The 25,268-nt window shown below is 42.4% G+C and overlaps 3 pseudogenes; 1 reads left to right on the forward strand and 2 right to left on the reverse strand.

Moving 5' to 3' along the window:
* Positions 1–242: 242 nt before the first annotated feature.
* On the reverse strand, positions 243–361 carry LOC133491281 (5S ribosomal RNA; annotated as a pseudogene).
* Positions 362–391: 30 nt separating this feature from the next.
* On the forward strand, positions 392–1,198 carry LOC133491113 (elongation factor 1-delta-like; annotated as a pseudogene).
* Positions 1,177–3,955, reverse strand: LOC133491114 (guanine nucleotide-binding protein subunit alpha-13-like; annotated as a pseudogene).
* Between the last annotated feature and the right edge of the window lie 21,313 nt (positions 3,956–25,268).

The raw sequence follows: 25,268 nt of genomic DNA on the forward strand, positions 1-25,268 counted from the left end.
TCTCAAACTCCTCAAAGATGATTTCGAGGTGATGTGATTAATAGTGACTTTTTACACCCTTGCATTTAAATAGTTGGGTATATATAATGCCATCATGAATTTGAATTATTCTTTTCCTTTCGGCTCGTCCCATTAGGGGTCGCCACAGCGTGTCATCTTAGATGAACTCATATTTGTTTGGCACAATTTTACGCCGGATGCCCTTCATGACACCAACCCCTCTCCATTTAGCCGGGGAGAGAAGCTTACAGCACCTGGTATTCCCAGGCGGTCTCCCATCCAAGTACTAACCAGGGCCAAACCCACCTAGCTTCCGAGATCTGATGAGATCGGGCGTTCTCAGTGTATCATGGCCGTAAGCATCAATTTGAATTAAACGTCTTTTCTTTTCGTCTTGTATTGTGGAGAGAAAGTTCTACGAGGTTGCCAATGGACACGCCCCCAACCAGCAACAGTTGTCCTAGCATTCAGGAGCGCAAGAGATAGTTGCCCGGATGAAGAGCCTGAAATTGGAGAACAAAGTGGTGGGCGACATGAGGGCCACATTGCAGAAGCTTGAGGCCAGAGTGGCTCAGCTGAAGAAGACCACTGTGCCCGCAGCTACCCCGAGAGTCAAGGCTGCTCCCGTCCAAGCTGCTCCTGCCAAACAGGTGGAGGAAAATGGGGATGATGATTATGATGTGAACTTGTTCGGCAGCAACGACGATGAGGCGGCGGCCCATCTTAAGAAGAGCGCGTGAAGCGTACGCCACCAAGAAGGTCACAAAGCCCACCGTGATCGGCAAGTCGTCAATCTTTTTGGATATCAAACCCTGGGACGATAAGACAGACATGACCAAGCTGGAGGAGTGCGTGCGCTCAGTGCAGATGGACGGCCTCCTGTGAAGCGCATCCAAACTAGTCCCGGTGGGCTACGGCATCAAGAAGCTGCAAATAAACTGCGTGGTGGAGGATGACAAAGTAGGAATGTCATCTTGGAGGAGGAGATCACCAAGTTTTAGGAGTTTTTGTCCAGAGCATCTACATTGCTGCCTTTCAGTAAGTTCTGAACAAAAGCTGATGTTTGATGGTCCATTAAATTTTAAAAACTCCATAAAAAAACAGACGAACAGGAACAATTGAAACCTTTGAGCGTCCTCTCGATTCCCCGGTTTAGCGTGTAGCCAAAAGACATCTGGTAAGTGCTGCACCACCATGACTCACAAACATAAAAGCAGCCGATCTGTTCTACTGGGTTCTTCTTCTACAGTCCCCCTTGTAGGTCATGCACAGAGGGTCATTCGAGTATGAGCTGCTTGAGGCTGTGATGGAGAATCGTGTCCTTGACGTCCCGGAACAACAACCAGATGTTCTCCGTGTTGATTGCGGTGGTGAAGTGATGGTAGAGCGGCTTCTGGGTGGGGTCGCGCTGCCTGCCTCAGAAGCATTCCACCATGAACTGCATATCGGGCAGGCTGTGGTCAGACCTGCTATAGTCCTTTAGAAGCATGCTCTTCAACTTCTTCTACAGCACGTCCATCTTGTTGAGGAAAAGAATGATGGACACCTTGGCGAAGACCCGGTTATTGACGATGATCTCAAAGATGTTGAGCGACTCACACAGCCAGTGGGTCTGATGGTCTTCGATCAGAACCTTGTCGTGCGGAGGATACGAGGAAGAGGATGGAGGTGACTGAGTTGAAGCACTCGACCCAGCGTCGCCACTCAGACAGCTGGCCTCCCACGTCCACCATCTTCAAGGGGACGTTCTTCAACTCGCAAGTTGTTCTCGTGGATCCCATTTGTGGGTCTTTTGGGGCAGTATGTTGTCCTGCTGACTCGGCAGATAACTCGGCTCCCCAGTTTATCCAGATTATCCAAAAAATACTTGACTGATTCGCCCAGATGGAACTCGCGACGTTGGGCGTAGGCGTTCTGGATGCCGGCGTCCCCCCACGGGGTTTTGAGGGCAAACAGGTACTGGAGGATGACAGAAGACACGTGGACCATCTTGGACGAGTGAGTGTCAAAAGCCATCAACTTGTCGCCGCGCTGCTGTTTGCTCGGGTCCCCCCATTGGACGTGCAGCATTTGTTGTAAATGGTGGCTCAGAAGTCCTCCTGGGCTCTCTGCTCGAACTCCTGGCCTGGATGATCCGTATTTGTTGAAGGAATGTCAACTTTCCGCTCTTGCCAGCACCGAGCAGCAGGACCTTCACTCGGCGTTTCACATAGGATTTCTCCCGGGAGAGCCGCTCCTTGAGTTGATCTCCTTGGAGCGGCAGAACTGTTCCACCTCGACGCTGTTGAGCAGGCACATAGGCAGGCAAACTCTGAGCATGGAGCGCAATGGCACCAAAAGAACTACACAACACAATAGTCCACCAGTCACATTTGCACTGGTCTATAATGGGAACCGCAAACGGTAAGGTGCTCTGTACAAGCTTTACACACTGTGGGACGTTAACACACTTATCTCTTATCTATTCTAAATGAAGATTTTCCATCTTGCACAACTCTTAAAAGGAATAGTTCCTATGACAGAGATGTCTTGTTCTTTGTTGTTGTTGCTTTTTTGTTCTTTTTTTTTTAATGATACTCTTTCTCTGATAGTGTCGTAACCATTGAAGTCTGCTCTCTCGAACATTGTCTCCAAAACATCTAACTTTGGCTCTAATGAGCTAATTTCTAATCTTAAGCAACCTGCTTGCTACTTGAGAGAACCTCAACATCTTCATTTCTGCCACCTCCAGCTCTGCTTTCTGTTGTCTCTACGGTTGCACTCTCTAATTCATAAATCAATGCTGGCATCACCACTGTTTTATAAACTTCAACCTTCATCCTAGTATACAGTGGAAAAAAACAAGTATTTGAACACCCTGCTTTATTACAAGTTCTCCCACTTACAAAATCCTGGAGGTGTCTGAAATTTTCATAAAAAGAAAAATCCAGAAATCACAATGTATGATTTTTTTTAAACAATTTATTGGTGTGATACAGCTGCAAATAAGTATTTGAACACCAATGTTAATATTTGGTACATAGAGCTTCGTTTGCAATTATGGAGGTCAAACCTTTCCTTTAGTTTTTCACCAGTTTTGCACACACTGCAGGAGGGATTTTGGCCCACTCCTCCACACAGATCTTCTCTAGATCAGTCGGATTTCTGGGCTGTGGGTGAGAAACAGCTCCGTCCAAAGATTTTCTATTGGGTTTAGGTCTGGAGACTGGCTAGGCCATGCCAGAACCTTGATATGCTTCTTACGGAGCCACTCCTTGGTTTTCCTGGCTGTGTGCTTTGGATCATGGTCATGTTGAAAGACCCAGCCATGACCCATCCATGCTCTGACTGAGGGAAAGAGGTTGTTCCCCAAAATCTCACAAAACATGGCCACAGTCATCCTCTCCTTAATACTGTGGAGTCATCCTGTCCCATGTGCAGAAAAATAACCCCAAAGCATGATCCTACCACCCCCATGCTTCACAGTACGGATGGTGTTCTTGGGATGGAACTCATCATCCGTCTTTCTTCAAACACGGTTTGTGGAATTATGACCAAAAAGTTCAATTTTGGTCTCATCTGACCACAAAACTTTCTCCCATGACTTCTCTGTATCATCCAAATGGTCATTGGGAAACTTAAAATGGGCCTTGACATGTGCTGGTTTAAGCACGGTAACCTACCGTTCCATGCATGGTTTGAAACCATGCATGGAACGGTGTATAACCAACAGTCACCTTTGAAACGGTTGCCCCAGCTCTTTTCAGGTCATTGACCAAGTCCTGTCGTGTGGGCTGATTCCTCACCTTTTTAAGGTTCATTGAGACCCCATGAGGTGATATCTTGCATGGGGCTCCTCTCCGATTGAGATTGCCCGTCATGTTTAGCCCTACATGATTTCTAAGTGGGTGAACTTGCACTATAGCAGGGTGTTCAAATACTTACTTTCTTCACTGTAGACCTCGTGCACCTGCATCATCAAATAACGTCACTGGCTGTAAGTGCCGGTCAGACAAACCGTTGTTCTCTGCTAAGTCGTTTGGAGACGTCTTATACGACGCTCAGAGTTTTGTCCGATACCGTAAAACATTTAGAAAGTGATAATAAACGAAAGTACCTGGAAAAATGAGAGACACTTGGCATAGAGGACCCATATTTAGTCTATGTTTTTGCCGATAAGAAATTGGAGTGTTAACCCGATTCCGCTTGTCTTGGACAACTGGATATAAACATGTATCTGGTGAGTAAGTCGTCAAGATTTACACATGTAACCCAGTTAAAAAAATTGCTACAGTTAAAATAAATAGGGTAGCAATTAGATTATAGGTTTTCTTTATACAAGGTGGTGGAATATTTGATAAAGTGTGTGCTGAATTTATATTCTTTTGAGGGATTTATATTTAAATGTTTTATTAATTTGTGAAAAGGAATACTTTTGTCCTTTTATTGTTGTAACCAGTGTTTGAGAAGGACATGAAGTGACGTGTTGAGGGGGATGGGAGAAGAGGGATGAGAGAGAGAGAGAGAGAGAGAGAGAGAGAGAGAGAGAGAGAGAGAGAGAGAGAGAGAGAGAGAGATAGAGAGAGAGAGAGAGAGAGATGAGAGAGAGAGAGAGCAGGACTAAGTGCGAAGTATGAGTGGTTGTTTGAAGAAAAGATGAGTTAAGGGCAGACGTTTATCAACATTGATCGTGTTCGACAAGGACTGTTGACAGTTCAATTGTGATTGTGTCGTTTGAGTGGACTATTCAAATCACGCCGTAATGTGGTGGAGTTAGTCGCTAATACAGAGGCTAAGTGGATACATGGAACTTTGCTAGGATGCTAGCGATAAGCTCACGCTAGCTAGCAAGGCCTGTAGTGGACCACGAGGAAGAAGACGAGAACGCTAGCGATGAGCAAACGCTAGCAAGGCCTGCATTGAAGCACAAGGAAAAAGCTTTGCAGTGGATCAGACCGTCAGGCCTTTGATGATGCTGGACAATTGGACACAACGGGGCTGTGAGTATGTGTATAGAGTACCGATTATTGAACAGCCGAACAATACCTGATCAGTATACAACACATGCATTGACGATGCTCTGAATGCTTTGAGTGGGAGTCAGTGGTTCTCTGTGCTTGATCTCCGATCAGGTTACTATCAGATAGCTATGCACGAAGAGGACAAGGAGAAAACGGCATTCATTTGGGCTTTGGGATTCTACCAATTTCAGAGGATGCCACAAGTCATTACAGGCACTCCAGCCACCTTTCAGAGATTAATGGAAAAGGCTGTTGGAGACATGAACCTTCTACAAGTGCTAGTGTACCTTAATGACCTAATTGTGTTCGGGAAAACCATTGAAGAACACAAAGAAAGGCTACTCCAAGTCCCAGATCGTCTTGGAGAGGTTGGACTCAAACGTTCGACTGACAAATGCCAGATCTCTCTCCCGAGAGTCAAGTACAACGAAACTACCTAAAACATCAGTTGGAGTTTTTGCCTCTCAAGTAGCCTGTGGTGGACAAATTCCATGACTACTTGTATGGAGCCAGAGTCACGGTACATACCGATAACAACCCTCTTACGTACATGTTATCAACGGCCAAACTCAATGCAGTGGGGCATTGCTGGCTCTCTGCCCTGTCCACCTATGAATTTGACATACAGTACAGACCAGGTTGACACAACATCAACACTGACTTGTTGTCTAGACAATTGACTAATGATGAAGATGAAGGCTGGGTCACCATGCTACAGTCTGGGGTCAAGATGACCTACCAGCGGGTCTGCATTCCAAAATCTGCTTGTACCACACCGGTATAGATCACTCAATTAGGTGCTTCCTAAAAGTGCGTTCCAGACCTCTATGTGCACACCACACATGTTGAGTTCAAGTCACTTAAACTGATGTCCAAACAGAGTCCTGGAAGCGCTAAAGTGAATGTCGAAGCAATTGCACCAGCTGTCAAGGCCCTCACGCATGGACACTGACCTGAATTACCTAATAATCCAGAATTAGTTAGATTAAAAAGAGCAGTAGGAAAGTTAACAATGAAAGATTGACAGTGATACCATGTCAGTAAAAAGCCCTCCAGAGAGGTCATTAGTCAGCTCGTCCTTCCTATGGAGTTCCGTCAGATGGTCATGCAAGCTATGCATGATGATCTAGGACACCTTGGACACGAAAGAACTGTCAACGTGCTCCAGGAAAGAACTGTCAACATGCTCCGGACCAGATTCTTTTGGCCCAACATGTCACTGGAAGTGGAATAACACATCCAAAACTGTGGTGTGTTCCTCATTCACAAGACTCCTGCACAGAGGGTTGCTCCATATCACCAGCTTGTGAGCCATGGACCTCGTGTGGATGGAACTCCTTTGCATGGAACTAGACTAAAAGTGAATTAGTCCTGTCTTAGTAGTAACAGATCATTTTACGAGATATGCACAAGCTTTTCTTACCAAAAGCCAAAAGACTTCAGTTGTGGCAAAGGTTGTAATGGAAAAATATTTTGTACATCGTGGACTTCCTGCCAGAATTCATTCAGACCAAGGAAGAGATTTCGAAAGCCGACTGATCAAAGAAATGTTGAATTTGATGGTGATACGAAAGTCATGAACCACTCCGTATCATCCACAAGGGGACCCACAGCCAGAGAGGTTCAACAGAACTCCAATCTCCATGCTCGGTACATTGAGCCAAGAAAAGAAGCGTAACTAGAGTCAACATGTGCCATATCTAGTTCATGCATACAACGGGACAAAGTGTGAATCAACACGATACTCTCCATACAATCTAATGTTCGGTAGGGAGGCAAGACTTTCTATTGATCTGTTTTTTGGAACATCGCCTGATGGGACAGAAGATGGATGTCACACTCACTATGTGTCCAAGCCTAAAGAAGATTTGAAACAAGCATACAAATTGGCCTCTGATGCTGCCGACAAAAGGCACCAGAGAAACAAACAGTTATATGATCGAAGATTAATTTTTCAGTCCATAGAGGTGGGCAACAGAGTTCTTCTTCGGAACTTGGGCCTGAGAGGAAAGCATAAGTTAGAAAGGAAGTTGGCTCCTGAACCCTATGTTGTCGTTGGAAGACTTCCAAACCTGCCTCTGTTTAAACTCAAACGGGAAGATGGTAGACCAGGGACAAAGACAATCCACAGGGATCACCTTTTGCCGATTGGACAGTTTGTCAGAATGCCACCAGTTACCCAGAGCCAAAATCCACCTATCAGAACTAAGACCAGACATCTGTAAGAAACAGAAAAACCTAAATTCAGAGACTCCAGAGCTCCAGGACTTCTCTGATTCATCCTCAGATGTGGAGTATTTTATCACTCATAGAGCTAGGCCCTGAATTAGCCAGTGATTGTGCACATGACCCAGAAAGTGTGAAAGTACTTGAGTCAGAGGATGTTAGCAACAATGAAGGACATGCAAATGCTGATCTACCAGAGGATAAACACCCTTCCTTAGATCGGTGGACAAGAGTGAAGTGGAATGTGAAAACGATCCTGAAGTTTCAGATGAGGTAGAAGAATCTGGTTCTGAAGGCTGGGATGACAGTATGAACACCAGATCTGAGCCTAGACCTAAACGAGCCATTAAGCCAATCGTTAAACTATCATATAATGAGCCTGGTAGGTCCAGTGACAGACCTTTAACTATCCTGCATAGGGGTATCGTCATTGAAGTAAGAAAACATTGAAACCCTACACTTATGCCTTAGAACCCTTATGTCAGTGTCTGGTGAGGACACAGACAGTTTAAAAGAGGGGACGGTGTAACACAGTTAAAAAATTGCTACAGTTAAAAGTTAAAATAAAGAGGGCAGCAATTAGGTTATAGGTTTTCTTTAGACAAGGTAGTGGAATATTTGTTAAATTGGGTGCTGAATTTATTTTCTTTTGAGGGATTTGCATTTAAATGTGTTTTATTAATTTGTGAAAAGAAATACTTTTGTCATGTTATTGTTGTAACCCGTGTTTGAGAAGGACAGGAAGTGACATGTTGAGGGGGAGGGAGAAGTTTTCTAAAACCGCTGGGACACGGAAGCGTGTTGCGGCCATACGTTAACCTACGTAAACATCACTGTGACAGACGGTTTATTTTCTTTTTTTAAATATGCATTGGACTCATTTGTGAACAATGCATATTAAAAAAAAAAAAAAAAAAAGTCTGTCGGGGAGAGGTTTACCGAAGTTTAAAGTGTGGCTGCAACACCCTTCTGTGTATGTTGGAGACAACTCCCTGTCTTTTTTTTTTTTTTTTTTACGCATTGTTCTCAAATGAGCCAACTTGGCATTATAAATGCTTCTTGTGAATTTGGATTCAGAAGAATAATTCCTACCTGAAATGACGTGATCACGACGCAGTCGTGTGTTTTTGTTGGGGCACCATCCATCACGTTAAATTGCCAAAATCCATCAATCTTTTCTCGTCTTTTCAGCTTGTATTCTATAGAATGACCTCTTTGAATATTTGTCTCGTCTCTTGTAACAACCAACAGCAACAGCAAGTCTCTCGAGGAGAGAGGAGAGAAACTGTCTTATACAATTCACCACTGCACTCTCTGATTATCCTCTCCTCAGTACCTCTATTTATTTGGTTGAAAAAATACCCCTTATTTACATGGATGTTACAAAAAGGAGACGGGTGAACAAAACATAGTTGGAAACAAAGTGTACTTATTTGTTCATGTGTGTGCGTGTGCGTGTGTGTGTGCGTGTGTGTGCGTGGGTGTGCATGTGTGTGGAAGATTGCTGAGTACGTGTGGTCATCATTTCTTTCCTTTCCATTCCTTTCAGACAACAGGTGCTCCTGGTTCTAACAGTTCTGATGATTAGATGGTTTTGTTCTTGTGCTATCTCCTGCTAAGTGGCTGCCATGTTATCTAGAGTGGAGCAAATCATTTCTTTATTGGAAGCAGATGCATGATAACTACTTTAACAATTATTCCTACATTTCCCCCCTGTTTATCCTACATTTGCTACCATGTTATCTAAAGTAGAGCAAAGCATTCTTCATTGTAGCAGGAACAATGACCCTGTCATTACCTTGTTGTGCCAATAGTGGATATATTTCTGACAATTTTGAATTTGTCGGGGCAATAGCAGTGGTTATAAGTTGGTTATGTGATGCCTATATGCAGGGAAATAACGTCCACACAATGCAAAAATAGCTGCAAACACAGCTATAGAAACTAGGACAGAGAACACCAAATTTTTAGATTTCCCAAACGTTTTTATCCCACCACTCAGACCAGGCTGATGTGTTCACACCAGAGTGCTCCTTCATCTTGTGGTTCAGGGAGTGGAGGCCATGAATGGCCCTTGCAAGTGACCCATAAGGTGCTGTATTGTTTGGAATAAATGTACAACACTGGTCACCGAACATTGAGCAGACGGCACCCTTCTCTGCCAGGAGCATGCCGAACGCCATGAGTGAGGTTGCAGCTAGTTGTTCTCTTATAGCAATAAAGCCTGCTTCCATATAGTGACCTAGTTTCTGTACATTTCTCATGTATGTAGTTGAATCTGTCAACATTTTTATTCGGGGTTATCCATAACAAGATATATTCCCATCCTCCAGCAATCTAGTTGGGCAACTTATACTCATCTGGTATGCCTCGTGGGATACCAATTGCATCAATGTAGGTCGGATCTCCATCTTTCTAAGAGGACTTTCGCCTTCAGGAGAAACCGAGGGGAGATCCAAGGATAGATGCAGGCAATTGTATATCCTCTGCTGTGGATGGAAACACAGTCACACGTAAGAACAGTGATACCAGTGCACACGTACCTGATGCATTTATCAGTTTGTCATACAACTTTTGACCAACACACCACCACCACACATCGCTGTGTGGGAACAGGGTGGCAGTTTGCCGATAGATAACATGACCTATTTTGTTGAGACTTCTCATCTTAATACTTGTAAAGCTATCATAGGAGAAGTTAGCCAAGGCGACATTAGCAGAAGTTTATTATTTATCACTGCCTTAGTTGTTGGATAAAAACTATTCCATTTCTGACAAGTGGTGTGACAAGTTTTTAGTCATTTCCTCCAGGGTACACTGTGTTGCGATTTCTGCTGGAATGACATGTAGTAGTGGCCTACGGCCCATGAAGGTGATGCAACTATAGTTACCAAGTTAGCTGCATTCTACATTAATAACAACCAGTTGTTTCTTATTTGTGAAATACCTGTCACTGCAAAAAAATGTTACTCACACTTTTCCGGTTGAAATACTTCTACTCTCTCCATAGTACAGTGAAGAAAACAAGTATTTGAACACCATGGTATATTACAAGTTCTCCCACTTAGAAATCATGGAGGGGTGTGAAATTTTCATCATAGATGCATGTCCACTGTGAGAGCGATAATCTCAAAAGAAAAGTCCAGAAATCACAAAATGTGATTTTTCAAACGATTTATTTGTATGATACAGCTGCAAATAAGTATTTGAATACCTATCTATCAGCTAGAATTCTGACCCTCAAAGACCTGTTAGTCCACCTCCACTCCATGTTTTATCCTTAATCAGATGCACCTGTGTGAGGTCGTTAGAAAATAAGTATTTAAACTCCCTGAGAAATCATGGAGGGGTGTGAAATTTTCATCATAGATGCATGTCCACTGTGAGAGCGATAATCTCAAAAGAAAAGTCCAGAAATCACAAAATGTGATTTTTCCAACGATTTATTTGTATGATACAGCTGCAAATAAGTATTTGAATACCTATCTATCAGCTAGAATTCTGACCCTCAAAGACCTGTTAGTCCACCTCCACTCCATGTTTTATCCTTAATCAGATGCACCTGTGTGAGGTCGTTAGAAAATAAGTATTTAAACTCCCTGAGAAATCATGGAGGGGTCTGAAATTTTCATCATAGGTGCATGTCCACTGTAAGAGGGGTCATCTTAAAAGAAAAATCAAAAAATCACAATGTATGATTTTTCAACGATTTGTGTGATACAGCCGCAAATTAGTATTTGAACACCTGTCTGTCAGCCAAATTTCTGATCCTCTAAGAACTGTTAGTCCGCTCTACAAGTCCACCTCCACTCCATGTATTATCCTGAATCAGATGCACCTGTGTGAGGTGGTTAGCTGCATTAAGACACCTGTCCGCCCCCATACAATCAGTAAACTTGTAACATGGCCCAGACCAAAGAGCTGTCCAAAGACACCAGAGACAAAATTGTACAACTCCACATGACTGGAAACGCCTTCGGAGAAATTGCCAAGCAGCTTGATGAAAAAAGGTCCACTGTTAGAGCAATCATTAGAAAATGGATGAAGCTAAACATGATGATCAATCTTAATCGGAGTGCAGCCCCATGCAGGATATCGCCTTGTGGGTTCTCAATTATCCTTAGAAAGGTGAGGAATCAGCCCAGGACTACACGGCAGGACTTGGTCAATGACCTGAAAAGAGCTCGGAGCACCGTTTCCAAGGTGACTTTTGGTAATAGACTGAGACGTCATGGTTCTGGCATGGCTTAGCCAGTCTTCAGACCTAAACCCAATAGAAAATCTTTGGAGGGAGCTGAAACTCCGTGTTTCTCAGTGATAGCCCAGAAACCTGTCTGATCTAGAGAAGATCCCTGTGGAGGATTGGGCCAAAATCCCTCCTGCAGTGTGTGCAAACCCGGTGAACAACTACAGGAAACGTTTGACCTCTGTAATTGCAAACAAAGGCTGCTGTACCAAATATTAATAATTGGTTTTCTCAGGTGTTCAAATGCTTTTTTGCAGCTGTACCACACCAATAATTTAAAAAAAATCATATTTTGTGATTTCTGAATTTTTCTTTTTAGATTATCTCTCTCACAGTGAACATGCACCTACAATGAAAATTTAAGACCCCTCCATGATTTCTAAGTGGGAGAACTTGGAAGATAGCACGGTGTTCAAATACTAATTTTCTTCACTGTATACGGACCCTTTTTGTAGGGCATTCGGGTTTAGGGTAGCATTAAATTGGCAAATGGTGAGAAGAAAATGGGGGTTTCCTTTAGCATAAGCCTATAGATGGAATCCCCAGCAATTGACCCCTCCGTACAGGGCACTTAAGTGATGTCACGACACGTGCGCCTACGTCAGACAAACAAATAGCAAAAAGGGCGGCGCAGCAAGAAAAGAATAGAGCGAAACTGTCCGATTTACCGGCTGATTTCTCACTCGCATTCTTAGCTAACAGTGAATTATCGTTGAAAAGCAGACAGCAGGGCTTCAAGTATTTCAGCGAGGGGTATTTCAATGGTATTTACATGCATATCGACGGAGAAACCATTGATATTAGCGTGAGATCTTTCCAAAGTCAGAGGAAGACTGAGAAGCCACATAATATAATATATTATAACCCAAAGACGAATTCGTCATTGACAGTTTCCTTTTTTCGTGTTACATATCACACTTGTGTGCAGAATCTGTATATGTATCTGTGTAGCCATTTGTGAACTGCCGTATGAAGGAAAAGAAGGCGAGGCTTGATGTATGAGTTGTTTCTCTCGTTTTCTTTGTGTAACGTCACGCGCTCCCCTCAATAATTATTTTTGAATTAGTGCCGAACCTACGTAAGTCCCGACCGAGTACGACAATCACTAGTCTTTAGTGTCCTCAAACATCCTTCCTTCAGTCTTGGTGTCTCAGTGGACGTCGAAGGCTTTTAGGACTGCTAGTCCGGTTTAGCTTAGCTTATTAGCCGCGAACAAAGGGACACGTTTGTGCAGTCAGATCATCGCAAAATATCGCTCAACACAGATGAAGTGTGACAATCATTCACACGTAGCTATGTTATGCAAGCGAAGAACTGCTAATTCATTTATATGAGACATGTATTGAAAATCAAATATAGGGCTTACCTTTGTGCAAACATATCTGTTCCGGTTGATGGATTCAGTTGATCATGCGGTCTTCCAAAAAGTTTTATCCATCAAAGACATTTTTCGTACTCAGTCTTCTGTTCCGGTGTATTTTAGATGGACTCACTTGATGATGAGTCTTCCACAAAGTTTGATCCATCAAAACATTTTTTGTACTGGGTCTTCGGTTTAGGAAAGGGAACGAATTGAACTCCACCAACTAGGCTTTCAGGATACCTGTCGTCACTATTATAAAGTCTGTGACTACACCTCTTAACCATATCTATTGTTAAAGAACCCAAATACGCGATAAAACGCTACCAAAAGCTATACTGGACCATACAACGTTGTCTGAGAAAACTGCAGGTCAAAAAAGGTGCGTGGTTTATGCAGATCTCTGGCCTGGAGGCGGTCAATTTTACTCGGCCAAGGAATTAAAATAGTGCTTAACTGATTCATTGGGAGGCACACATGGACTCCTCCCCTCATGCTTTGGTGACTGCCACATAGTTGTTTATCAGTGTTATTTGAAATGAGGTTGCGCCTCTTTATCTTATGTGTGGTAGACATAGTTGACTGAGTATAATTATCGTTTCTGTTGTTATGTGTTTTTGTCAGCTTTACGGGTGCCCAAAGGTACCATATGAACAAAAATATCATTACAGCTGTCAATGTTGCAGCCCAGCATGCTATCATATTATTTAGCCATTTTGAAGTCATGTCGACCAAGTCACGTCTAAAAGTGTCTTTTAAATCTTCACCAGCCTTCGGGTATTCTCAGATAATATAAATCTGCACCCACCTTATACTGGACTTTGCTCACCTTTACCTTTGGGTGACTCAGCTGAGATGACTTTTGTACAGTGTGTAAGCTATTTTCTCCATGTCATTCAGCTCCTCCTCAGTCTATGCCAGTGTTCAGGTAAAACTGCATATACAGTTAAGATGTTAATTCGTAAACAGACATAGGATGAATAGACAAATGGCAATAATAAAGTTATTAAAGCACTGTAACTTGTTAATTTTTTTCAATCTTAAGGGTGAGTGCAGGGGTGTCAAACTCCTTCTCTAGTGGGCCATGTTGTAGATCGGGTTTCCCTCAGAGGGCTGTTTTGAGTGCAGGCAGTGTGGGATTAATTTCCGCTCAGTGATGGTGTCGATATCTGCCCTGCAACTGGCTGGCGACCAGTTCGGGGTGTAAGTCAGCCTGTGCCCAAAGTTAGCTGGGATAGGCTCCAGCTCTCTCTCCAAATAAATGCTGAGGGGTTGCATCAGGGAGGGCATCCAGTGTAAAAAATCTAAAAGACTGTTACCGCCACACCGCCATGACAATGGCACAAAAATGGTTTTACACATCAATGCTGATGAATTTCCTAATTTGTTTCCAGTTGTTATCAATTTTATGCATGTAAAATTTCCTGGTGACACCTCATTAGAGAACAATGTTTTTTGTTTTTCAAAAGAAGTTAATGGACACGAAGAATTTAGTGTTTAAATAAGCAGTCACTCCCTTTAACCTCCAAACTATTTCAAAGGAAAGTTATTGTAGTTTGTGACCTGCACAAATCTACACAAGAAATTTTGGATTTTTGGAAGACACATAAACCCTAATTCCATTCGCAGGTTCACATATTGTAACACTTGCAATTCTCATGGCTTGATTATTGTCACAGCAATATGGTTTTACATTTACGGATGTACTGTCATTTTAATGAACTCGAATTCAGTTTTTTTGTATGTAGATATCCAAGTTGTTTTTCTGGGAACTTTAGTGGTTACCATAGGTACCACTCGACCATAAAAATTTAAAGAATGGATAGCGTTTTCATCCGACACCCAACAGCAAAATTTAACTGTTCAGTCGCCAGTATGACAGTAGTTTCACTCAAATACCTCAGTCGGGTTGCTTTCTTCACCAGGTTGAGATGGAAGGGTTCTAAATACCACTACCGCCTTTGTAACTGGACTACTGCAGCCTTGGCAGTGGGAATGAGAACAGCTATCTTCCAAGTGGCCAATAAAAACTATTTAGTTTTTAGTATTGACAATGGTTTAAAAAACAATAACCTTTTTACAATCGACTAATGAACGCAAGTATTCCTTTTTGCTATTTTTAGGGAAGTTCCTACTTGTGAGTTTTTTTTCATCTATCTTTCATTGTGTGGAAAATATCAGAATTTGTATGATCTCAGTGTTTTGTGTGCAACAGTGTTTTGAATGGAATGAGATCTGACTAAATCTATCCATTGTGTCCATGGTCTGTGTTTTTTCCATGCATTTCTTCAGTCTGTTCTTAATTGTTCTATTCATTCTCTCACTTTGTGGATGGTAAGAACAGTGGTGTTTCAAGTTAATGTGGAACATGAATCCTATTTTGTTGACAACTTTGTTTTTTCTGAAATAGAGGTGTAGCCTGAGGAAACTGACCACGTTTCGGATGCACATTCCCTTGTGGATTATGTCAAGCACAGGTCAAACAAACCCTACAAAAAAATGCATCCAAGTTAAATCCATGGCTCATGTAATGCCTTAGTACCAGGGTGACCATTCCCCCTGTTGAGACCTGAGACTTCCCATAGCTCAATATTGCTGCCCACTTTAAAAGATTTTTTGGTAGAATCGGTTTTGTATCTGTGCTGACATAAATCCCATTTTGTAATGTATTTTTTGTCATTCTTCTGCATTTTTAGTTCTACTGGTAAGCTTTGTTGTTGCATTTTGTTTAACACATCATCTCAAAGTATGTCTTCATTTGTTACATGGTCAGCTAATCCCATAAAGGTTTTGGCTGCTACTTCTTTTGCTGTTTTATCTGCAAATGCCTTTCCTAATGATACTTTGTCTGTATTTGATGTGTGCTGCACATTTACAGATGGCTATTTCCTTTGGTAATTGAACTGTTATGAGCAAATTTTGTAGTAGCTCTGCATCTGTCACTGACAATGAGTCACTTCCCATTTCATTTTGTGGTTGTTCAATCATGTCTTTAGCTGCTTGCATCAAGAGATCTGTGTGATGACGTTGTGCATCTGGGTCCTCTTGCATAGAACTGGAGATTCCCTCATTGGTTTCTGGTTGCTCAGTAGTAGTCTAACTGTTGTGCAGCAGATGTCGCTGATTGCATCTAACTGGACTGACAATCACTGGTCTGGATGTGGTAGCTTCGTGGTGTCTCAGCTGTTCGCTAGTTTCCAGGTGCCAATTTCCTGTTGGAAAAGGATGCGTGCACCAACAGGTAGTGTTGACATCTGCTTAGTGGATCTGTCATAGTGTCGCTTCTGGCGCTGCTGACAGTTCTCCCTCCTTGCACGGAAATTTGATTCAGCTGCCACCTGAGGTCGGAGTTGTTGTGTTGCCGCAGGCAGGATAAAACAATCTGTGGCTCATCAAGATCTGGGCTGGTGATTTGAAGCCGTCGACGGGTCTGTTTCTATACTCCAGAAAACAGATTTGGGTCTTTCTTATCCTCTTTGGCCTTGGTGAGGATTTGCTTAGCAGTTTGGACAGTTTTTTCTGCCAACCCGTTGCTCTGCGGGTAATCTGGGCTCGAGGTGACGTGGTGGAAGCCCCACAACTCTGCAAACTGCTTGAATTATCTGGAGTTGTGACATCGTCCATTGTCGCTGACAACCTATCGGGCGATTCCATGCCTCGCAAACACTGCTTTCATCATCTGGATAACGGCAAGAGTGGTGATGTTGTGCATACGCTCTATTTCAAAGTAGCTACTGAGGTAATCACAGATGATTATGTAGTTTTCAGAGTTCCATGTGAATAGATCATTTGTTACAGTATCCCATGGGGTCTCTGGGATGGCATGTGGGAGCATAGCTTCCCTTATACTGGAACTGTGGTGTGACTGACATATGTCACACTTTTTCACTGTTTCTTCAATCTGTCGTCCCATGCCTGGCCAAAACATCACGTCTCTTGCCCTGTGTTTGCTTTTCGTGACACCAAGATGTCCTGTGTGAATGCATTTTAGTGTATGTGGTCTTAGCTTGTGTGGAATGATTATTTTCTCACCCTTTCACAGGATCCCATCAGCTTCTGTGATCTCATCAGGGAGGGTTCCAGTACTCACTGACGAGTGGGTGACAATGTCTTCGGGTCTCTGGCCAGCCTGACTAAATGACTTGCTTCAGAGTGGAGAGCTGCTCATGCTGAGCTGTCTGTGTCCATATGTCATCTTGCCTATCAGCACTTACTGGGGCTGTACTGATGACAGTATGGACTTGTGTCTCCATAGCCTCGTTAGGATGTCCTCTTCATCCCGGGAATTTCTCGACATTGTGTCAGCCACCGAGATCTCTTTGCTTGATCTGTGGATGAGAGTTATGCTGTACTTTTGCAATGCAAGCATCATGCACCGTAAGCGCGGTGGAGAAAGAGCTAGGGATTTTCGGAGTATGGGCTCTAGTGGTTTGTGATCGGATTCCACATTGATGTTTCACCTGTAGAGATATTCGTGGAACCTCTTACACCCATACAGGACTGCATGTATTTCCTTCAATCTGTGCGTAATTTTGTTCAGTGCTGTTGAGCGTCTTGGATGCTGCTGGCCTCCTGTCCTGCATGATGGTTGCACCTAAGCCATGTTTTGATGCATCCACTTGTAGTGTTACCTCTTTTCCAGGATCGAAGTAGGCCAACACTGGCCCTGGCTCTGCTGTGATGATCTCATTCATCTTCTGGAATCGATTTTCATGTGTCACGTTCCACTTGAACTCAGTTTTATGTCGAAGCAGTTGTCTGAGTGATCTGCACACGTCAGCTAGATTGGGTGCAAATCTTGCAAGGTAAGTAAGTAAGGTAAGAATGCCAAGCATAGTTTTGAGCTCTGCCTCACTATTTGGTGGTGGCATGTCTCTGATGGCTTTCACCTTGAGTGGGTCTGCTTTCGGACCGTCAGCTCTGAGCTTGTGGTCAAAGTAAGTGACCTCAGAAACACAGATGTCGCATTTGTTAGGGTTCAGTCGTATGCCTCTCACTCTGGTGCGGTTAAGCACGGCTCGGAGGTTGGTGTCCTGCTCCTACTTTGTTTTTCCAAACACAACGATATCATCCACAATGCACATGACTCCTCTCAGGCCTTCATACATCTCATCCACCCTCCTCTGGAATTCGTCTTGGGCAGACAAGATGCCAAAGGGAGAGCCTGAGGAACCGGTACCTTCCATATAATGTGTTAAACGTTGTGAGTATTGAGGACTCCTTGCTTAACTTGATGGCCCAATACCCGATCTTGCACCCAAGGTGCTGAAATACTTTGCCCCTGCTTACTTGGATGTCACATCCTCCAATGTGGGTAGGGGATAGTGTGGCCTCATTATAGCTTTGTTTAATGGTCTTGGGTCTAGGCACCTCTCTCCCTTTTTCTCCCCTCATTCCACTCTCGAATCTTCCCCCACATCACTTCCTGTCCTTCTCAAACACACGTTACAACAATAAATCGAAAAAAAGGACTTCCTTTTCACAAATTAATAAAACATTTAAATACAAATGCTTCTAAAAGGAAATTAAATCAGCACACACATCTTAACAAATATTCCACCACCTTGTATAAATAAAACCTGTAACCTAATTACTACTCTATTTTAACTTTTAACTATAGCAATTTTTAACCGGATTGGCAGACTTTTGCAGGTCATTATATCGAACCTCTCTGTTGTTAACTTTGCTTTGCATGTGCTTGTTACTTCACAGTAGCCATTCACTTCCAGCGGATAGCCTCCATAACCTGTCAAAGGGGAAGTCCGGTCATTTGGATGAACAATGTATCCGATAGGTCATGTCATATGTAATGTACTTTTAAAATTTGAGGTTAATCCTCTGTCATTCAATGGTGTTTTGAGAAGATTTTTAGCGGCAATTACGAATTTTCTTGGGCGCCGCCATTTTGGCGAGTCACATGACCTACGTGCGTGGATGTGACGTATTACCTGCGCAAAGAAATCATCACTAGTTTGTAGTGTGGTACCACCACAATCAAACATCGTTAAATACCTTACTGTATCTCGAAATTTTGCTATAATTCGGATAGAAATAATCCATGGAATATTCGGTGGCATGTTCTATCCATTAAAAAAAGAATCATTTAAGGACCGGAAACCAGAGTGCCCGGATTAGATCTACGTAGGCATGGAGAGAACATGCAAACTCCATAATTCTACACACACACACACACACACACACACACACAAAACTCCACGAAAATCGAACCCAGATGCTCAGAACTGTAAGACCAACACTTTACCAGCTGAGGCGCTGTTTGGGAGGGCAGTATTAACTTCCACCAAGCCAAAGATCATTTCATTATCACTTGAACCCCAGCCACCCTGTTTGTTAAAACAACCTTTCCTACAACATAAGGTCTACCCTTTACTGATAGGTTCTACCATCCTTCATGGCCACGAGTGGTGTCCTCCGCTGGCTAGCCAAAATCAATAGGATGGATGAATGTTGTGCGTCAGCCTCCGCGTAATCAGACTGACATCATTCCCATCCAAAGAACCATCCGAATATTCAACATTATTTACAGCCACAGGTTCAAATCTGTATGGATGTATTCCTCCATCTTCCCGAGCAACCAATACTGCTATTTCTTGATCAGATGAGGATAAATCTGAGAAATCAGCACTGTCCACGATTGTGTAGAAATGTAAACAGAGCCTTTGTTTATTGCACATAATGTTTCGCGCGTCAGCCCCCGAGTAATCGGACTCCGCGTAATTCCCGTCCGAAGAACCATCCAAATATTCAACATTATTTACAGCCACAGGTTCAAATCTATATGGACATATTCCTCCGTCTTCCCGATTAACCGATACTGCTATTTCTTCATCAGTTCAGGATAAATCCGAGAAATCAGCACTGGTCATAATTATGTTCCAACATAAGCGAAGCCTTGTTGGGGCACATAATACGTCACATCCGCACACGTAGGTCATGTGACTCGCCAAAATGGCGGCAGCCATGAAAACTCGTAATTGCCGATAAAAATCTTCTCAAACACCATTAAATGATAGAGGATTAACCTCAAATTTTCAAGGTACAGTACAGATGGCATATACCTATCGGATACACTGTTAATGCAAACGACCGGACTTCTCCTTTAACTTGCAGTCAGCAGTCATCAGTTGTGTGTTAGGCATCAACACATTAAAGTCTTTTACTGGTATAATGCTTACTTGTGCGACGGTATCTTACTTAAAAGTTAATTTTCTCTTCTGTGACCCCAAACCAATGGTTCCATATGCACTTTCCTCATCATCCCTCACTGTAGTCACTGTCCATAAACAGCTTCGGGTCATCTTCCCCATCATGTTTTTGAACTTTGTGGATTTCTTTGTGCAGTACTTTACCTGGGGGGTGCGACTTGGTTTTGCATACTTTTGCATAGTGGTTGAATTTTTCAAAACTTCAGGCATTGTTTACCTATTACTGGGCATTCTGCTGATATTCTGTAGCATTCTCCACACTTGTTCCATATCTTTACAAAGGTCTGTGGGCTCAATGTGCCTACTAACACCCGCAGTGAAATTTTGCTTTCCAGGTTTGCGGTTGATAACGTGAACCTCATGGCTGTCGCTAGCCAGAGCCTTTAGCTGGACTTTTGATAACTCGTGGGAGCAGGCTATGCCGATCGCTTTTTCAAGCATGAGCTACGGGCACTGGCTGAGTATCTTTTCGCGCGCACACCATGAGTTGGTAGCGAAATCTATGCGGTCTCTGACCATCTCATTGGTGTTTGTGTTGTTACAATCTTTAACCAACAACTTGAGTTCTGTCACAAAATGCTCCAATGACTCACGATTACTTTGGGCCTTCTTGTGAAATTTATTTCGAACAAAAATGGGGTTTGCTTTCGGAGTGAGGTAATCAGAGAATTTTTCATAATAGGTTTTTAGCAACTTAGCTTCATCTCCGGTCAATGTCCACGCATTGCTGACATCCCGTCCTTTATCGCCGATCCACAGCAGGAGGAAACTACACTTTTCTTCTTCAGCTCTGTTTTTAAGCGGTCCCTTGAACATGAGTTTAGCGTGTTGCTTGAATCTCTGCCTCAACTGCTAAGTTGGATGGGTCCGAGTCCATCCTTGGAGTTGAAACACTGAACGCCTCCATCGTGGACAATTTCACGTCGTCTTCCTTTGTTTTTTCTTTTTCTCCGTGAGTCCTACCCTACCATCGCATCAATCTGGTTACAGTGTTTGTTTATCAAAGGACCTTCGAGATAAAAGATCAAACGATAACCACAGCCAAAACATTACACAGTCTTGATATGTTCTTCAGATGGTAAAAGGCAGTTTTAGTCATTGATTTGATATGACTCAAGTTGTAATCAATAAGAACACCAAGATTTCAGACTTGGTCTTTGTTTTTTTTAAGATACTGAGTCTAGGTAGTTACGCACATCAATCCTCTTTTTTTTTTTTTTTTTTGCCATAATTATCTCCATTTTGTTCTGGTTTAGTTGTACATTTTAGCTCATCTGGTTATTGATCTGCTTTAGAGAGTGACACAGCACCTCTATTAAATTGGAGTCATCTGAAGACACTGCTAAATATATATGATAGTCAAAATTAAAGTTTTGGAAAATTTGACCAAAGGGTAACTTTGGTAATTGTAAACGATGTTTATTATAATTTAAATTATTTTTAACATCCATCCATCTTCTTATCAATTTATCCCCACAAGGGTCGCGGGAGTGCTGGAGCCTATCCAAGCTGTCAACGGGCAGGAGGCAGGGTACAACCTGAACTGGTTGCCAGCCAATCGCAGGGCACATACAGACAAAGAGCCACACTCACAATCACACCAGGGGGCAATTTAGAATGTCCAATTAATGTTGCATGTTTTTGTGATGTGGGAGGAAACTGGAGTAACTGGAGGAAACCCATGCAGGCATGGGGAGAACATGCAGACAGAACCAACGCTTTCCAGCTGCGCCACCATACCACCCTAATTTTTAACATGAAAAAGAATTTACATATATTGTTATTTAGTGTGTATATATTTTTGGGGCCACTCTGTATATAGGCTGAACAGGAGGGGTCCAAGAATTCACACTTGAGGGACACCATAGATCATTGCCATTTGTTGAGATTGAGCACTTCCAATTGGTTACAAAGAAGCTCATTTCTTCCAAGTAGGATCTGAACCATTTAAGGACAATTCCATTTAGTCCTACCCATGTTTCGAACCTTTACAGCATTATATTATGATCTACAGTATCAAAAGCCGCACTGAGCTCCAACAAGACCAAGATTTCCAAAGTCAGTAATCAACGTTATGTCATTTAGCACATTGACAAGAGCAGATTCTATACTGTGCTGAGTTCTGAAATCTGATTGAAATTACTCAAAAAGTCAATTTCAATTCAATAAATTGCTGAGTTGATTAAAAATAACTTTCTCAACAATCTTGTCTGTGAAAGGGAAATTCGAAATGGGTCTGTAGCTTGTTAACATGGAAGCGTCCAGCACTCTGCTTTTTAGAAGCTTAAACAGCAGCTATTTTAAGAGCTTTAGGAAACTCACCAGACTGAAGTGAACAATTGATTATTCACTGCAAATCAGCTAGCACTGACTTCACAATAGTTCTAAAAAAGTCAGATGTTATTGAGTCGAGACAGCTCATTGATTTCAGCTGCTGAAACATTTTCTCTCCAGTTTTTTGGTCAACTGTTTCAAATTCTGTTTTCCATGTGCTCTCAGATGCATCATTTTATGATTTTGTTGATTTGTGCTGATATTTAACCTTCATCCATCCATTTTCGGACCCACTTATCCTCACAAGGGTCGTAGGGGAGGGCTGCAGCCTATCCCAGTTGTCATTGGGTAGGAGGTGGGGTATATCATGAAGACAATCGCACAATATTTAACTTGATGGAATGCATTTTTTTTCTTAACTAAAATAATGGGCAAAATCATTGCATTTAACTGCTATTTTGACTTCCGGAGCCATCTGATTCAGGGGAGCTCGGAGCTTGTCAACCACAGCAAACAGTTTGCGTATTCTTGAAGTTCTTACTGATGATTTCAGTCAGGTGTTGCTGTCTAGTCCTGACTAACTCGAAGTTCAAATTCCAAAGGCTTTGTCTGAGCAGAAACTGCAAATGAAGCCTTAAGTCCCTTTGAATGTCGGGTCTGGCTGAAGCAGGTCCTGTGGAACCCCCGTTGGCAGGTGGTACAGGTGACTGAAGCAAAGTCACAGGGAAACGCGAATATTCACATCAGTGGATAAACACTATATTTGCTGAACAATTTATCGCAGCCAGTCACGTCGCAGTTGCACGAAAACGTGAGGTGGACTCAAAGACCCTCAAGGCCTTGAAAACAAAGTTACTCCACTCTTAAAAAATCTAAATAGTCTAAGAGAGTAAAAAGGTAAGGACTAACATAGTGTAACATGCCTGGAGGGGCGTCTGATGTTACTTCCTCTCGTATTATGTAATCTTACCAATACTTGAACATTTTTGGACCATTTCTCGTGTATTCAACTTCACAACGCTTTTTTTGGATCGTGGGACAGGCTGCGGCGAGAGCGGGCTTCATTGCTCAATTACCTTCGCGCAACGCTATTGCTCTCCGGTAACCGGACACGGGATGACCCAGAGAACTCACCGGACCATATCCCAAAACGACGAGGACAGTTTGACTGGTGAACCCTAGATGTAGACTCAGGATGCCCTTGCAACTGTCGAGCCGAACCAGGCTAACTAACTAGAGCTAGGATAGCCATCTTTTATAATCCATCAACAAAACACCCAACTCTTGCTGCTCTGAGACTTATTAAAAGATAGCATTCCAAGAACAACCAGGGGTCAAAGACCAGGTACCTTCTCGTGGTGTCCCGTGAGGAGCTCTCCTCCTGGGGAGCCTTACAAAGCCTGGTCACTTCCAGATTTCGCAAACATCCAGTTGCAGTTATATATGATGTGAAGAAAATGCTTCATATTCCATAGGAGCAGAGAGGAGAGAGATTACCTCCAGTTTCTTTGGTGGGTACAGTGGAATACAAATTCTAAGCCATGGTAACAGAGTTTTCCCTGGGTTGCTTCAGATGCAGTATCATTTTATCATTTTGCTGATATTTAACCTCATGGAATATATTTTTATCACTCAAATAACAGGCAAACTCATTGCATTTATCAGCTGTTAGGAATTCTGAAGCTATCTGATTCAGGGTGTTATGAGCTTGTCAACCACAGCAAACAGACTGCGAGTATTGTTGAAGTTCTTCCTGATGATTTCAGAAAAGTGTTGTGGTCTAGCCCTGAATTTACTCTTGGTTAAAATTACAAAGGCCTTGTCTGTAGAGGTCATAGTCAATTTGAAGAATGTAGGAACATTTGGCATTGAACCTTGATTAACGCAGCCGTCGTACTCACACCAAAAAGATCTAGGTCAAATTTGTAGGACGTTGCAACAAAAAGAACATAACTTAAAACCTCAACGTGACAAATCGATTCTAAACACAATCAACCGATACAATTTCTCAAGTTGGGGACAAAAAACACAGTGGAACATTTCCTGTTTCACATCATCCCAACAATGGAAATACAAATGTGACAGCGTACAGTATATGACGCAAGTGGGTCATCACATTACATAAGGTAATAGGTAACTTACTAGTGTAATAGAGGTAGCCACTAAACAAGCCGGCAGACTTTTGAAAAGTATTAAGTAGAAAAGTAGATTTACTTGTGTGAATGGGCTAGGAACCCTCAGAACCTCAAAATCTGAGACCATCGTTCTCAGTGCTTTGATCTCATGCTCTGATCTTATTATTATTTTTATTATTATCGTTATTGATATGAGAGAAATGTGAGAAAATGTTAATGCCTGTCTAAGAAAAGTTAATAAAGTGTGTGGCTAGGAGTTGAACATCCGTAAAACATTAATAAGAAATGGAAAAAAAACATAGTGTAAATGAAAATACATATACTGTACGGTCAATGAAAAAAACTGTAAACAAAAAACTGGAAATGAAAATTAAAACAACCTTAAAAACAAAAAATAACATGCACTGTAAATAAAAAAAAACATCCTGTATAAAATAATGAACAAAAAAAAAATCAACAAAAATCAACTCATAGTACACGGACTTCACTTAACGCAGGAATTTCCCTCATGTTAAACAAAATAACACTGTGTTTTCTGAGCTGCTTATCCTTCAAAGGGTCACGGGAGGACTGGTTGCCAGGCATTCGCGGACAACAGTTCCACTGACAATCACACCTAGTGGCAATTCAGAGTCCCCATTGAATGGATGTTTTTGGGATGTTGGAGGAAACCCACGCAGGCACGGGGAGAACATGACCTTGAATGTGAGTTGGGCTCTTAATATGTTGAGAGAGGTAAAAGGTGTCTCGTACAGCAGGGAATTAACAATTTTTTTTCCATGTTCTTGAAGAACATGAATG

Source organism: Syngnathoides biaculeatus, chromosome 17 (genome assembly GCF_019802595.1).
Source record: "Syngnathoides biaculeatus isolate LvHL_M chromosome 17, ASM1980259v1, whole genome shotgun sequence".
NCBI lineage: Eukaryota > Metazoa > Chordata > Actinopteri > Syngnathiformes > Syngnathidae > Syngnathoides > Syngnathoides biaculeatus.